This window comes from Vidua chalybeata (genome assembly GCF_026979565.1).
Source record: "Vidua chalybeata isolate OUT-0048 chromosome W unlocalized genomic scaffold, bVidCha1 merged haplotype SUPER_W_unloc_5, whole genome shotgun sequence".
In the NCBI taxonomy this organism is placed as follows: Eukaryota; Metazoa; Chordata; class Aves; order Passeriformes; family Viduidae; genus Vidua; species Vidua chalybeata.
In genome coordinates this window covers 610,603-623,964 of record NW_026530340.1, presented here as the reverse complement: position 1 = coordinate 623,964, position 13,362 = coordinate 610,603, and the positions used below count along the sequence as shown (strand labels likewise).

At 50.4% G+C, this 13,362-nt stretch overlaps 1 pseudogene; it reads left to right on the top strand.

Moving 5' to 3' along the window:
* LOC128782905 (zinc finger protein 850-like) overlaps positions 1-13,362 on the top strand; it is a 211,394-nt pseudogene that overhangs the window by 114,992 nt on the left and 83,040 nt on the right.

Below are 13,362 nucleotides of genomic sequence, written 5' to 3'. Positions count from 1 at the left end.
ACACATACAGTTAGTGTGTGGGAGCCTCCAATCCATGTGCCCACCGTCCAGAGGAAATCAGAAATCCATAAATTCCTCACCACATTAACCCATGAAACAAATTGGATAGCAGCCACAGTAGCCACAGTTATAGTATGGGAAAAATGTAGCCACAACCATGTGCCACCCAAAGCAGGGTAAGCTAGACCACATGGTGACACCTAACGAGGTTTCTATATCCAGTACAACAACAACAACAACAACAACAACAAATTACTCAAAAATTGTCATTCTCATTTATTTCACCCTTTTTCTTTTGATGACCTCGGGCTGCACATTGGGCACTAAAATTGGTCTTGGTTTACAAGACAGGTGTTGTTGCTTCTTGTCTCTCCAACTTCCTTGTTTTCGCTCGGCTCCTATTTCCCGGGGTGCTGGCCAGGCACTTGCAGGAGCAGCCAGAGAGAAGCGACAAACACCTTTGTGGTTCGTTTGATACAGACAGAGCTATTTAGAGATCGCGATCAAGACCGGAATAAAGAGACTCAAGAGACTGGACACTTGTTGTGCAGTCCAAAGTAGGTAGTATTTGCTCGAACGCCGCACATACCAGTGACCCCGGGAGGGGGGTTGAGTTACAGTTTTTATAGGGGAAAATAGGAGATAAGGTGAAACCAATAGAACAATGCCCAGTATGAATACATTATAGGTAAAATCCAATGGGAATAGCTTCAGGGGGAAGGACGAATACACGTAAAAATACAGAATAGAAACTCCAGCTTAAGGTTTAGGAAACAGAAACTCCCATTTCAAATTCACAAAGCCTTTTTGCTCCGTTTGCGTAGCTGCACACTGCAACATCTCCCTCTTTTTTGTTTAATAAAATGAATGGAGCTTTGGGGGAAGGAGAAACTGAGACTATCAAACTGCAGTGTTGTTTTGTTTTCCATCTTTCCACCATTCTCCTCCCGTGGTGGCAGCAGCAAGTACAACAGTTGCAGAGGCTGCAAACTTGGAGGAAGCAATGCTAAAAATGATTCGCTTAAAAATCCCAAATGATAGCAAAACTAAAAAAAAAAATGCAACTACAAAATAACAAATGTCCTTTAGAAGGGACAACACCCACCCAGAAAGATGCCAGCCCTTAAACATGCCCTTGAACCAGTCCTCATTCTCCTGCTTTTCTGGAGCCAAATGAGGAGCAGGAATGTAGGAATTGACATCCTGCTAGTCTGAAAGAGAAATGAAATCATACAACAGGATAAACTAACTATAAAAATTTTGCCAGTATAAAGGAAAAACAGGAATTAGGGTTCTCTTCCTCCCTTGCAGCATTTCCTGTTTGACGCCACTGCGTCATCTGTGGGGTCTCCAACACGCCCCTGACCCACCCCATTTGTATCATCGCGCAGGGTAGGTCTGCGCTCCCCAATTAGTTTTTTTGCTGGTTGGAGAATTCTCCCCGCACCCCTCCCCCCCTGAGGAGGCGCTGTCCCCTGAAAGGGGCACTGGCTGATGAAATGGCCTTCCTGATTGCAGTAAAAACACCTGCGTTTGGGAGGAGGAGAACCGATGTTGGAGTTTCTGGGGTTGCCAATGTCAGAGCAACCACTTTTACCTGAGGACTTTTCACCAAGTCCTCTGCCATCAGTGTGGCTTTTCTTGTGCACTCCTCGATGAGCCGATCCAGCGTAGGTAGAGGAGAGGATGCTGGAAGAGACATGATAACTCGCCGACAGGCTTCATTTGCATTTGTGGTGACAATTTCAAATGTGATTTCATCTCGTGCTTCTTGCCCTTCCACCTTTTTCTCGACCATGTCTCTCACTCGATCAACAAAATCTATGAATGGCTCTGAAACAGATTGCTTGAGAGCGATATAAGATATTATAGGTTCCTTTGAAGGCATACTAAGAAATGCCCGTTCTGCTGCGTTTCTTGTGAGGTCTAACACTGGTTTTGAAATCCCTGCTGCCTGTTTTTGGGCTTGATTCCAATCTTTTTCACCGACAAGGTGTTCGAGGGTGATCTCATCATCCTCTATATCTGTTGCATAATCGGGACTATGCAAAATTTCTGGAAGAAGGTCTCCTGCAAACCTTTTCCAAGTTCTTTCCCACATTCTGTATTCTGATGGAGGGAGCAAGCAGCTGAACAAGCGCTTTAAATCAGTGGGAACTAAGGTGTTAGAATTGAAAGCTGCTTTTAACATGCTCATAAAAAATTCGTTTTTTTGCCCAAATTCACCTCTTGCTTTGCAGAGTTCCTTTATGCATTCATATGAAAGGGGTTCCGATCTGGGGTTTTGTCCTCTTGCATTGTATAACATCGGAGCTAGGAACTAGGATTCAAAATCCTTGCCTGCTTTCTGTTTCTCAGCCCCAGCTCCCCCGCCTTTCCTGTCACCATGGGAACCAGAGGCCGGGGCTTGGGAAACAGGAGGGGGGGTCAGGGTCCGGAGGCTCGGGGGTGGAGGTTTGTGTGGGAGTGGCTGAGGTTGGTGAGGCCGTGTGGAGCGGGGCAGGATCGGGTGATGCGACCTCGAAGGGTGGAGCTGAAGGAACCACCTGGAGGGGCGGTGCTGTGGGTGGAGACCTGCAACAGCACCTGGGAGGGGTTTGGTCTGCTGCAAGAGAGGAGGAGGAGGGGTCAGGACAAAGGGAAGGAGGGTCAGGGACTGGCGTGGGGGGGGGAGCATATGAAGGAATTCTGGGAAGGAGGAGTCCCCGCCGTGCTTCTTTGTCCATCTTGTGATGAGACAAAGACCCCCGCCATGCAGCCGCCACCATCTTGTGGCAGTTCGTCCCGTGGGGCTTGAGGGAAGGGGTTAGAACGGGTACAGCATTTTTGGGAACAGCCACAACTGAAATCTGTGTGAGGAGGATCAGGAAAGGGGTTAGAAACAGAGGTTTCAACAGAGCAATCAGCATTTTCAGACCGTGGGGGTCGGGGAGACAGGGGAAATAAAGCAGATGGGCTCTTTTCAGTTTCCCGCATTTCCCGACTGTCTGCGCCCTCTTTAACAATGTCATAAACTAACAAAAGATCCTCATGAAGCCTTCCTTCACTGAAGGATCCCCCTTCTTGGTGTCTTCTGTTAAAGCGGTGCCAACCCTCTTCCAAAAAACCTTCTGCCTCACATCCTGAGCTGAGACGTTTGGAAAAGTTAAAACAATCCACTTGGAAATTTTTTTCACAAAACTCTTAGAAAAACTTTCTCCTGACTCTCTCAGGGTTCCTTTTACTTGGTATAAATCTCTTTCTGCTGTGTGGACAATTTCCCACCCATTCTGCCCACCAGCAAGCCTCACCTGCCTGCTGGAAAAAAAAAAAACAAAGAAAAAAACCTGAAAATGTCTAAAAACCGACGGCAGCACCCCACACGCTGCACGCCACGTGCTCTTTCCCTCCGTGGGAACAGGGATGCCTCCATCAAGTAAGATTTCCCTAGCCGGGCCCTTCCCACTCTAGAATTGGAACTTACCAAACCGCCGACTCTTAGAAAACAACAAACAAAACACAGCAGCGATTCCCAGTCTGAAGCCATCTTCCGGGGTGTGCGGAAGTTGCATCTTCTCCCCGCTGAAAACAGAACCGGACAGGAACTGGAACAGCTTCTCAGCGGCGATAGGGCTGCGAGCCGGGCATGAGAGACGTGAACCCCCAGGACCGTCGTGGTCCGGGAACTTCTCCCCTCTGGTTTGACTGTGGCGCCGACGGGTCAGCGGTGGTGGCATCGGCGGCTGTGTCTTCAGCAGTGACGGTGGTGGGAAACAGCGTCTGGAGAAGCTCCGAGCAGAGCACTCTCTGTCACGCTTTAAAAACAGCTGCCGTATCAGGGCCACACGTTGTGGTGCCTCTTGTCGCTTTCTCTCCGACTTCTTTATTTCCACCTCCTTTTCCTCGGGGCGCTGGCCAGGCGCTTCCGGGAGAAGTTGGAGAGAAGCAACAACCAACCTTTGGGGTTCATTTGATACAGACAGAGCTATTTCGAGAGCGCTACCATGACCAAGATAAAGAGACTCAAGAGATTGGACAGTTGCGTGTCGTCCAAAGTAGGTTGTATTTGCTCAAACACCGCATGAACAAGCGACCCCGGAAGGGGGTTGGCTTACAGGTTTTATAGGGAATATAAGAGGTAAGGTAAAACCAATAGACACAATGCCCAGAATGAATACATTACAGATGAAATCCAATGGGAATAGCTTCAGGGGGATGGGTAAATACATGTAAAAATACAGAATAGAAACTCGAACCTCATATTTACGAAACAGGAACTCCAACTTCTGATTCACAAAGCCTTCTGCTCCTCCTGCATAGCCACACAGCACCACAGTGCCTCTGTTGGTGTCGGGTCATGTGAAAGCTCCTGGAAAAGCTCTTCCCACACTGGGGACACTCGTAGGGCCTGTCCCTGGTGTGGATGTGCCAGTGCCTGACGAGGTGGGAGTTTTGCTTGAAGCCCTTCCTGCAGTCAAAGCAACGGAAGGGCCTCTCCCCGGTGTGAATCCGCTGGTGCTTGAGAAGATCAGACCTGCTCCAAAACCTCTTCTGACACTCCCCACACTCAAAGGGTCTCTCCCCGGTGTGGATACATTGGTGGGTGATGAGGGCCAAGCTGTAGCTGAAGCCCTTCCCACACTCCCCACACTCGTAGGGCCATTCCCCGGTGTGGATCATCTGGTGGCTGATCAGGTGGGAGCTCTGCCTGAAGCTCTTCCCACACTCCAAGCACTTGTAGGGCTTTTCCCCATGGTGAAGCTGCTCATGGACCACCAGCTCTGAGCTCTGCTCGGAGCTCTGTCCACCTTCCTGGCACAGGGTGGGTCTTTCCTCCTCAGAACACCCTGGGCTGGGCTTGGAGCCCCTCCTCCTGTGGGATCTCTGGGGATTTTCCTCCCCGTTGGATTCCTGTGCCATGGAGCTGCTCAAAACGGCCTCTTCAACGAGGTTCTGCCGTGGGGATTTGTCCTCCCTGGTCTCCATCCTCAGCTCCTTGTCTGGGGCAGGAAGGACAAGGAGAGGATGGGATTTGCCTCCATGCCAGAGGGAAGGGGAAGGAGATCCCCCCAGTGCGTCCCCAGCAGGACGGCGTCGGCAGCGGGGCTGTCTTGCAGCCGGGGGCCGTGCTGGGCTGGGAGATGGAGCAGGAGAGAGGGGGAAAGGGGCACTGACTTCCACCTCACTTGCCTGGGTGTCCCAGGACTCCTTCCTTTTCCTCCCAGCATCCTCCTCCATTTCACAAATGCTTGCAGATGGGAAATTCTGTTTTGGGAGGAAAACAAGGGGTGAGCACATTGAGTTTTGTACTGGTTTGAAGGCAAATAAGGGAGAGAATCTATGCCAGAATTGCAATTGAATAAGAAAATTAAATCAAGGCAATGATCCAGAAACACTGGCTTACTATGACAGAGTCAGGATATAACCTGACACCCCGTTGGTCAGGGTGGTGGTAGCAGTCTGATGAAATGGTGGCTGCAGTCCTGTTGGAGTGATGAACGTGATTCTGTCAAAGCAGGGATCCTGTAGAAGGGTCTGGTCTTCTTCTGAAGGTCCAGTGGTGCTTATGGAGCTCTTGTCCTCTGGGAATCCAGTAGGCAAGGTGCTCCTGGTGTTGCAGGGGTGAGATTATATCCAGGCAGGAATGCTTGGTTCCTCCCCCTGGGCGGAGCATCCCACAATGGGATGATGTAATTTTATCAGTCCTGCAGTGACACTCAATGGCCCATGAACAGAAGATGGCCCCTGGAGGGCGTTATCAGGGCTGAGTCATGGCAGAGATAAAGAACACTGCCCCACCTGTTTATCACAGTTCATGAAGATGGTGACTGAAAACACACTTTTGGTTACATCTTACATTGTCACCTGAAACAGGGAGGCAATCCCTGCTCGGGGTGGGCGGTGAACACCACCCCCCTTACCCAAACTGGCTCAGGTGTAAAACCCCCACCCTGGGAAGGCCCCGCACACAGGGGACAATGTCACACTTGCCCTGCCCCAGGGGAGGTCTCTGTCCCTGTCACTCCCTTGCTCTCCCCTCTTTGCTCTTTCTTTCCATCTCTCTCTCTCTACCTCACATTTACTCTTCAATAAAATCCACTTTGGATTTGGTCTCGTTAGCACCTTAATTGGAGCAGAGGCATCTCTCAAACAATTTTATTAACCAGATTGTGACATTATTTTGGCTCAGTGACTTCACAGCACAGTTGTCTGACCCCAAGTGCCTTTGACAACCGCATGGTTCCCTTTTCTCAGGAACTTGTTCTTTCTGGAGGAATTCTTGGAAACTTGGACACAGCTTCCTCTGAGGGACTTGTGGGAGAACTTATGAGTAAAATGGCTGCTGTTGGTGGCCAGTGTAAACAAAATATTTTGTTGTTCTTCCTTGAACAGTTAGTTAAAATCCCTGGCAGAAAGGGATGAAATGATACCAGCAAGACTGACAATGTTCACCCCATGTTGAGGAACACAAGGCTGCTAAAAGTCCTACAAGATGCCCAGCTCAAGTAGCTAAATTCCTGACTAACTCCCGAATTCATAGGTTTGAGGCCTTTGCCAAATGTGAGAAACATTATTTTCTTCGTCCCTGTCACCTTTGTGACAGATACACAGAGCTTTCCCTTCCTTTTAATGATCAGTATTGGGCCAAATTTCCACTTTTCTTTTATCAGAACCTGCCAGTAGCTGAGCTGGAGCTGTGAATAATTGCCACAGAATTGCTTCTATTGTCAGTTTATTCATGTTTGGGATTTGTTTGCGTTTCCATCACAAGTGACTTGTGGGAAGAGCAAATATTCCTCAAGGCGTTTTATGCAGAGTTTAATTTGATTTCTGGCAAGTTTATTTTGTCTGGTCCCCCGGGGATGCCTGAGGGGACTCTGTTACTCTCGCCCTAGGAGATGCTTGGGAGGGGCTTGGATGGGTTGTCCCTGTCCCTGTCACCCCAGGGTGTCTGCATCGTTCTCACCCCAGGGAATGCCTGGGGGGTCTCCCTCCCTCTCACCCTGCGTCAGGGGGAGCTCGTGGCAGTCTCTGTCCCTCTCAGCCAAGGGGATGCTCGGGGGTCTCTGCCCCCTCACCCTGGGGGATGCTCAGCGGGATTCCATCCCTCTGGCCTCAGGGAATGCTTGTGCAGGGCTGGGGACCAGGGGCTCTGTGTCCCTCTCACCGCTGAGGGTGCTCGGGGCTGGGTGGGCTCTCCGACCTTCTCATCCCTGGGGAGGCCGGGGGGGTCTCTGTCCCTCTCAGCCCTGGTGTGACCCCGCCCAAACATCATCGGGGTCAGAGGGACAGAGACACCCCCAAACCCCCAGAAGGGCTGAACATGGGATTTGGTTTGGACTGAGGATTTAGGAAGGGGCTGGAATTGGGGCTGGGGTTGGAGTTGGGGCTGAGATTTGGATTAGAGCTGGGCTTGGGGTTAAGGCTAGACATGGGATTGGCTTTAGGGCTCGGGCTGGGATTGGGTCTGGGGCTAGATGAGTCTGGCACTGGGATGAGATTAAATACAGAACTGTGCGTGTGTCTAAACGTGGAGTGAGATTCAGACCAGGATCAGGGTCAGGTTTGGGACTGAGCGCACGCAGAGCAGGACAGGGGGGATGTCACTGCAGGATGTCCCTGGCATGGTCCCAGCCCTCCTCAGGCACCTCCAAACATGGGGGGCAGCTGGGTGCTCCAAGATCCAGGTGCTCCCACGCTGCCCCTCAGTACCAGGCGAGCATTCCCTGAGGGCAGCCCTGAATGTGATACTTGGGGCTCTGGGATCAGCCTTCACATCCCTGTGGGAGCAGCTGCAGACATAGTGAGAGATTTCCCCCCACCTCTTTCCTGAGGTAGGGTGAAGCCCAGCTGTCCTTTCCTTCTGGTGCCTCCTCCTCTCCTGAGCTGAGGATGTCAAACTCCCTAGGAGCAGGAAAGTCCCCATTCCCTGTTTCCTTGTGGCTGCAGCCTGGAACATCCACTCAGAATGAAGAATGTTCTGACAGCCCTGCTCAATGACACCGGGAGGAGGTCTGTGAGAAAGGGAGGAAATTGTATTTTGAGAGGAAATAAAGCTACAATATTACTTCTTTCCATCGCATTCCTTTTCAGTCAGTTGCAGTTCTGTTTTCAGAGTGCCACCTTCTCAGCTGATTGTGTTTGTGTCCTCCTTTCTCTCCTGCCTTTCTTTGCCTGCTCTGTTTCTCTCTCAGTGTCTCCCTTGAGCCAGGGCAGCTCCCACCAAAGGCCCTGCCCTGATCTCATTCCCAATCCAGGGCCTACAACTACCATGGGTGAAGTTTTGAAGGCTGGCAGTGAAATGTCACTGTAGGATCTTGCTCCACTTGGCGTCTTGCTCCTTGTTAAGAGCTTTGCCTTCAAGGGCAGGAAGATCTTTTCCTGGCTGGGAACTGGAATTCCAGCCCCTGGGAGCGTGTGCCATGGATCCCAGAGGGGCATTCCTGAGGCAAGGTGCAGCAGCTGTGTGAGCTCCCAAAGCACACACCAAAGATGGATTTGCCAGGCATTTCCCAGCACATTTCCAGCTGGAAGCAGAGGGAGGAAGGAAAGGGAAGCGAGTCCCTGACAGAATCCCGCAAGTATTGGGGTAGGAAGGGACCCTGCCCGCGAAGGGAATGTCACAATCCGCTTGGAGGAGCGGGGTGTTGTGATGGCTTGTTTACCAATCCTAGGAGGGCAAAAAGGCGAACAGACGGGGATCATAAGTTTCATCACAGCAAATGCACCTTTATTATATAGTGCCAACAGCAAAGCAATGGAGGGGACAGAAAGGAAATAAAGGATAGAAAGAAAAAGACAGGAAAAGGGATTATAGCTGCCAAAGCAGACGAAATCCTCACTGGTCTGAACAATGGAGATCCATTTTGTCACATCGGGGAGAATCTCAAAATCTTGGTTATCTCAGGGGTCTTTTATAGTCCTCTGTGGAAGGGGGGAACAATGAATGTCCATTGAAGGCACCGAGGGGGAACAGGTCATGTTATCAGCCGTGAGCGAGAGCCATTGTCTTCTTGGTCCATTGCCCCCGCCTGGGCAAACATCTCGCATTGATCAGGCCAGCCCTCCTCCCTGTGGTAAGGGTCTCAGTCTCAGTCTTGGGAGGGGCTTCAATCTCCATCCGTCACAGTGGTCATGAGGCAGATGAGGGGTCTTCTGTGGGAGATCACCAGAGTTACCCCAGAAAGTTCATTTGGCCAAGAGGTGGGAAAATTCATGGGTTGAGCAGGTATCCTGAAACAGGTGTAAGCACATAGAACAAGCCGCTCCTTGCCAGATCCTTGTCAGGCCCTGCTCGAAGCAGTGGTCTGAGGTGGTACAGCAAATACACCTGCAAAACTAATCATCCACCTCTCCAAGCCGGAACTCCAGTCGGGGTCTCCAGGATCTCAGTCTCTCCCACTGCAGCAAACGTGAGGCAAAAATGAGGGGAACTTGGGACCGTCTCTTACACAGGGGCGTGCATGTCCTTTGAAGGGGAACAATCCCCACATGCACCCAGTGCTGCAATAAACATACAGTCTCTACAACTCCTTGCAGGATTTGAGGGGATAAATTTTTCATCTGCATTTCAGCAGCAGAGCTAGCAGACTAAACAGCGTATTTTACCTATGCTGGCCAGCTAGTAATGATTCAAAGCAGCACATTTCACCTAAATACAAATGGATTTCTACCCTGTAACATTTACCCTGTAAAATACCCTGTTCCCACCGCTGAGCACCCCCTGGGCTGAGAGGGACAGAGACTCCCTGGAGCACTCCCCTGGCAGAGGGGTGAGCAGTAGGGAGAACCCCCCAGGCATTCCCTGGGGTGAGAACGATGGAGACCCCCTGGGCAATGGCCTGGGGTAACAGGGAAATGGCCAGGGGTAACAGGGGAAGGGACAACCTATCCAAGCCCCTCCAAGGCATCCCCCTGGGCAAGAGGCACAGAGACCCCTCAAGCATCCCCCGGGCACTGGACAAAATAGACTCGGCAGAAATCACACTTAATCCTACAAAAAATGCCTTGAGGAATATTTGCTCTTCCCACAAGTCACTTGTGATGGAAACGCAAACAAATCCCAAACATGAATAAACTGACAATAGAAGCAATTCTGTGGCAATTCCAAAATTCATCAGTTCCTGCACAGCTCCAGCTCAGCTGCGGGCAGGTTCCGATAACACAAAAGTAGAAATTTGGCCCAATACAGATTATTAAAATGAAGGGAAAGCTCTGTGTATCTGTCACAAAGGTGACAGGGACGAAGAAAACAATGATTCTCACATTTGGCAAAGCCCTCAAACCTATGAATTTGGGAGTTATTAGGGAATTTAGCTACTTGAGCTGGGCTTTTTGTAGGACTTTTAGCAGCCTTGTGTTCCTCAACTTGTGGTGAATGATCCTTGTCAGTCTTGCTGGTATCATTTGCTCCCTTTCCTCCAATGATTTTAACAAACTTTTGAAGGAAGGACAACAAAATATGTTCTTTACACTGGCCACCCACAGCAGCCATTTTCCTCATAAGTTCTCCCACAAGTCCCTCAGCGGAAGCTGCATCCAAGTTTCCAAGAGTTCCTCCAGAAAGAGACAGAACCTCCTCAGAGGAGGGAACCATGCTGTTGTCAAAGCCCTACAAGTGCTTGGAGTTTGGGAAGAGCTTCAAGAAGAGCAACAATCTGAAGCAACACCAGATGATCCACACCGGGAAATGGCCCTTCAGGTGTGGGGAGTGTGGGAAGGGCTTCAGCTGCAGCTCTGCCGTTGTCGTCCACCAACGCATCCACACTGGGGAGAGGCCGTACGAGTGTGGGGAATGTGGGAAGAGCTTCAGCCGAAGGTCCCACTTGATCCGCCACCAGAACATCCACACTGGGGAAAGGCCATACAAGTGTGAGCAATGTGGGAAGAGCTTCAGCCGAAGGTCCCACTTGATCCAGCACCAGAACATCCACACTGGGGAAAGGCCATACAAATGTGGGGAATGTGGGAAGGGCTTTGGCCAGAGGTCCTACCTGATCATCCACCAAAGGATCCACACTGGGGAGAGGCCCTATGAGTGTCCTGAGTGTCAGAAGAGCTTTCAGACCAGCTCCATTCTTCTCAAGCACCAGCGGATTCACACCGGGGAGAGGCCCTTCCACTGCCTGCACTGCAGGAAGAGCTTCAAGCAAAAATCCCACCTCATCAGGCACCAGTGCATCCACACCAGGGAGAGGCCCTACGACTGTCCCCGATGTGGGAAGAGCTTCTCCAGGAGCTCTCACTTGACCCGACATGAACATAGGCACAAGTAAGGGAAGCCCTGCAGGTGCCTCAACTGCAGGAGGAGCTTCATGAACTGTTCCAGCTCCATCCCCCATGGGAGAGCCCATGTTGGGAAGAGCTCTGGTGATCCATGCTCCCTGTGATCCATGCTGGGAAGAGATCATTCCCTTTTCCTACCCCTGCCAATGAAATTGGGATTGAAGAACATGAGGGTCTGGCCATGGCCCTATCATTACATTCACTCCCACCTCAGGTCATTTCCAGGGGCAGGAAAGGGACTCTCTCTCTCTCTCTCTCTCTCTCTCTCTCTCTCTCTCTCTCCCTGAGGAGAAGGGTGTCTGTTCCAGGCAGGAGGAAATGCGTGGCTGGGAAGAGCCAGTCAGTGGTGATGTAGTTTTCCCTGTAAATAGTTTTTCTTATCCATTCTGTTATCAGTATTGTTTCTGTTCCTGTTTGTTCCTTGTCTTGTTGCTGTTCCAAGTAAATTGTTCTTATCCCAGTCCGGGATCATTGCCTTTTGTGCTTTCCATGGGAGGCAGGAGGGCAGCGAGCGGCAGCACGGTTTTAGGGGGAGCAGGAAATTGGGGAATCCCATTCCTGAATGTCATGGTTTGACACTGGCGCAATGCCAGCGCCCCCATGAAAATGCACCTTCCCTAAATAAATGCTGTGAGATGTTATCAGGAACAGAGCAGAGCAGGCCCAAGCTTAATAACAAAGGGGGAAAAAAACTTTATTAAACTACTACTAACACAAAAAACACATAAACTAAATCCAGGATGAAGACCTTTTAAAACACCCCTCCTCCTCCCAATTTCCAAAAACACCCACCATGAAACATCACCCGAGATTCCTGATCAAATTACCACCCTTCAGAAAATCAATACTCAAGCTATCAAGGGAGAGAGAAGTCTCTCTTGCACCACAGACCCCCCAGGAAACACAGTTGCCACACCCTGTGTTTCCCTGTCACACATGGCAACCGCCCGGAGAAAATCTGCCAGTGTGACCCTCTCCTTTCCATCTCACAGTGCTCTCACCACCGTGCATGGACAGACTGCTCATAGGGCTCCTTTAAGGATGCTTTGCCACGGACCCAAAGATACAACAGTTCAGCTTCTCATCTTGGGACTACAGTCCCCCCCATTTTCCCCTGGGGCCAAGGGTCCAAGAACAGAACTCATCTTCTTTCCCGACAATTTGGTGGCCCGTACGGGGAAGGCCAGACAAAGTGGAAAAAACTTTATTCTAATAATATTTTGGCTCTAACTGTTTTGTGGGAATATTGGTATGTCTCTTTTTAAAGTTATAATGTCATTTGGAGTGAAAGCCTGCCTCTATTTCTGGTCATTAGGGCTCTTTGAAGTTTTAATAGCTTTATGGTCCCTGGAGTTATTTTCTTATCCAGAAGTAGCTCCGGTATTGCCCCTAATACGTAGCTTTTGTAGCAGAGGGGCATTAACTAGAATATTCATCGGGCTGCGCTTGGCTGTGATACTTTGCAAGGGGCTTATAAAAATGTTGTTATCGGCTCCAGGAATGTATAATTCGTGGTTGTGGCTGTGTGCTAAATTTGTTATGGGGGAGGAGGTTTTTCAGCCTTTGCTTTCCTTTTCCTCCTCCGAATTGTTTACGTCTCTATTAGAAAATGTTCAGTTCTCCCTGACTGCCAAGGACACCATCTTTCTGTTATTTAATTTAATAACCTTTCTCTATACTGTCTCTCTTCCACTACAAATCAGGGAGGAGTAATATTTTACAAAGCCCTCATTTCCTGCAAAGGGTTAAAAGTTCAGACTCCCTGGACGGCTGATATCTCGGTCCAGCGTTCCGTCTCCCACGCTGGGCACTATCCCCCCTCCTTAGTCAACCTGGTGTCCTGCGGCTCCCCGCGGGTCACCATATTGATGGCGGCCTTAGCTTGGACGCCCGCTCGGCACAGCGCACGGCAGCCTAGAACTCCTGGGCTCAAGCGATCCGTCGGGCTCAGCCTCCCCGTTCAACTGGCCCTGGACATTGCTGAAAGAGAGAAGTGGCCAAAGCTCTACCTCTACACTGATTCGTGGATGGTAGCCAATGCACTGTGGGGCTGGCTGGAGAGATGGAAAGGGGCTAACTGGCAGCGTAGAGGAAAAC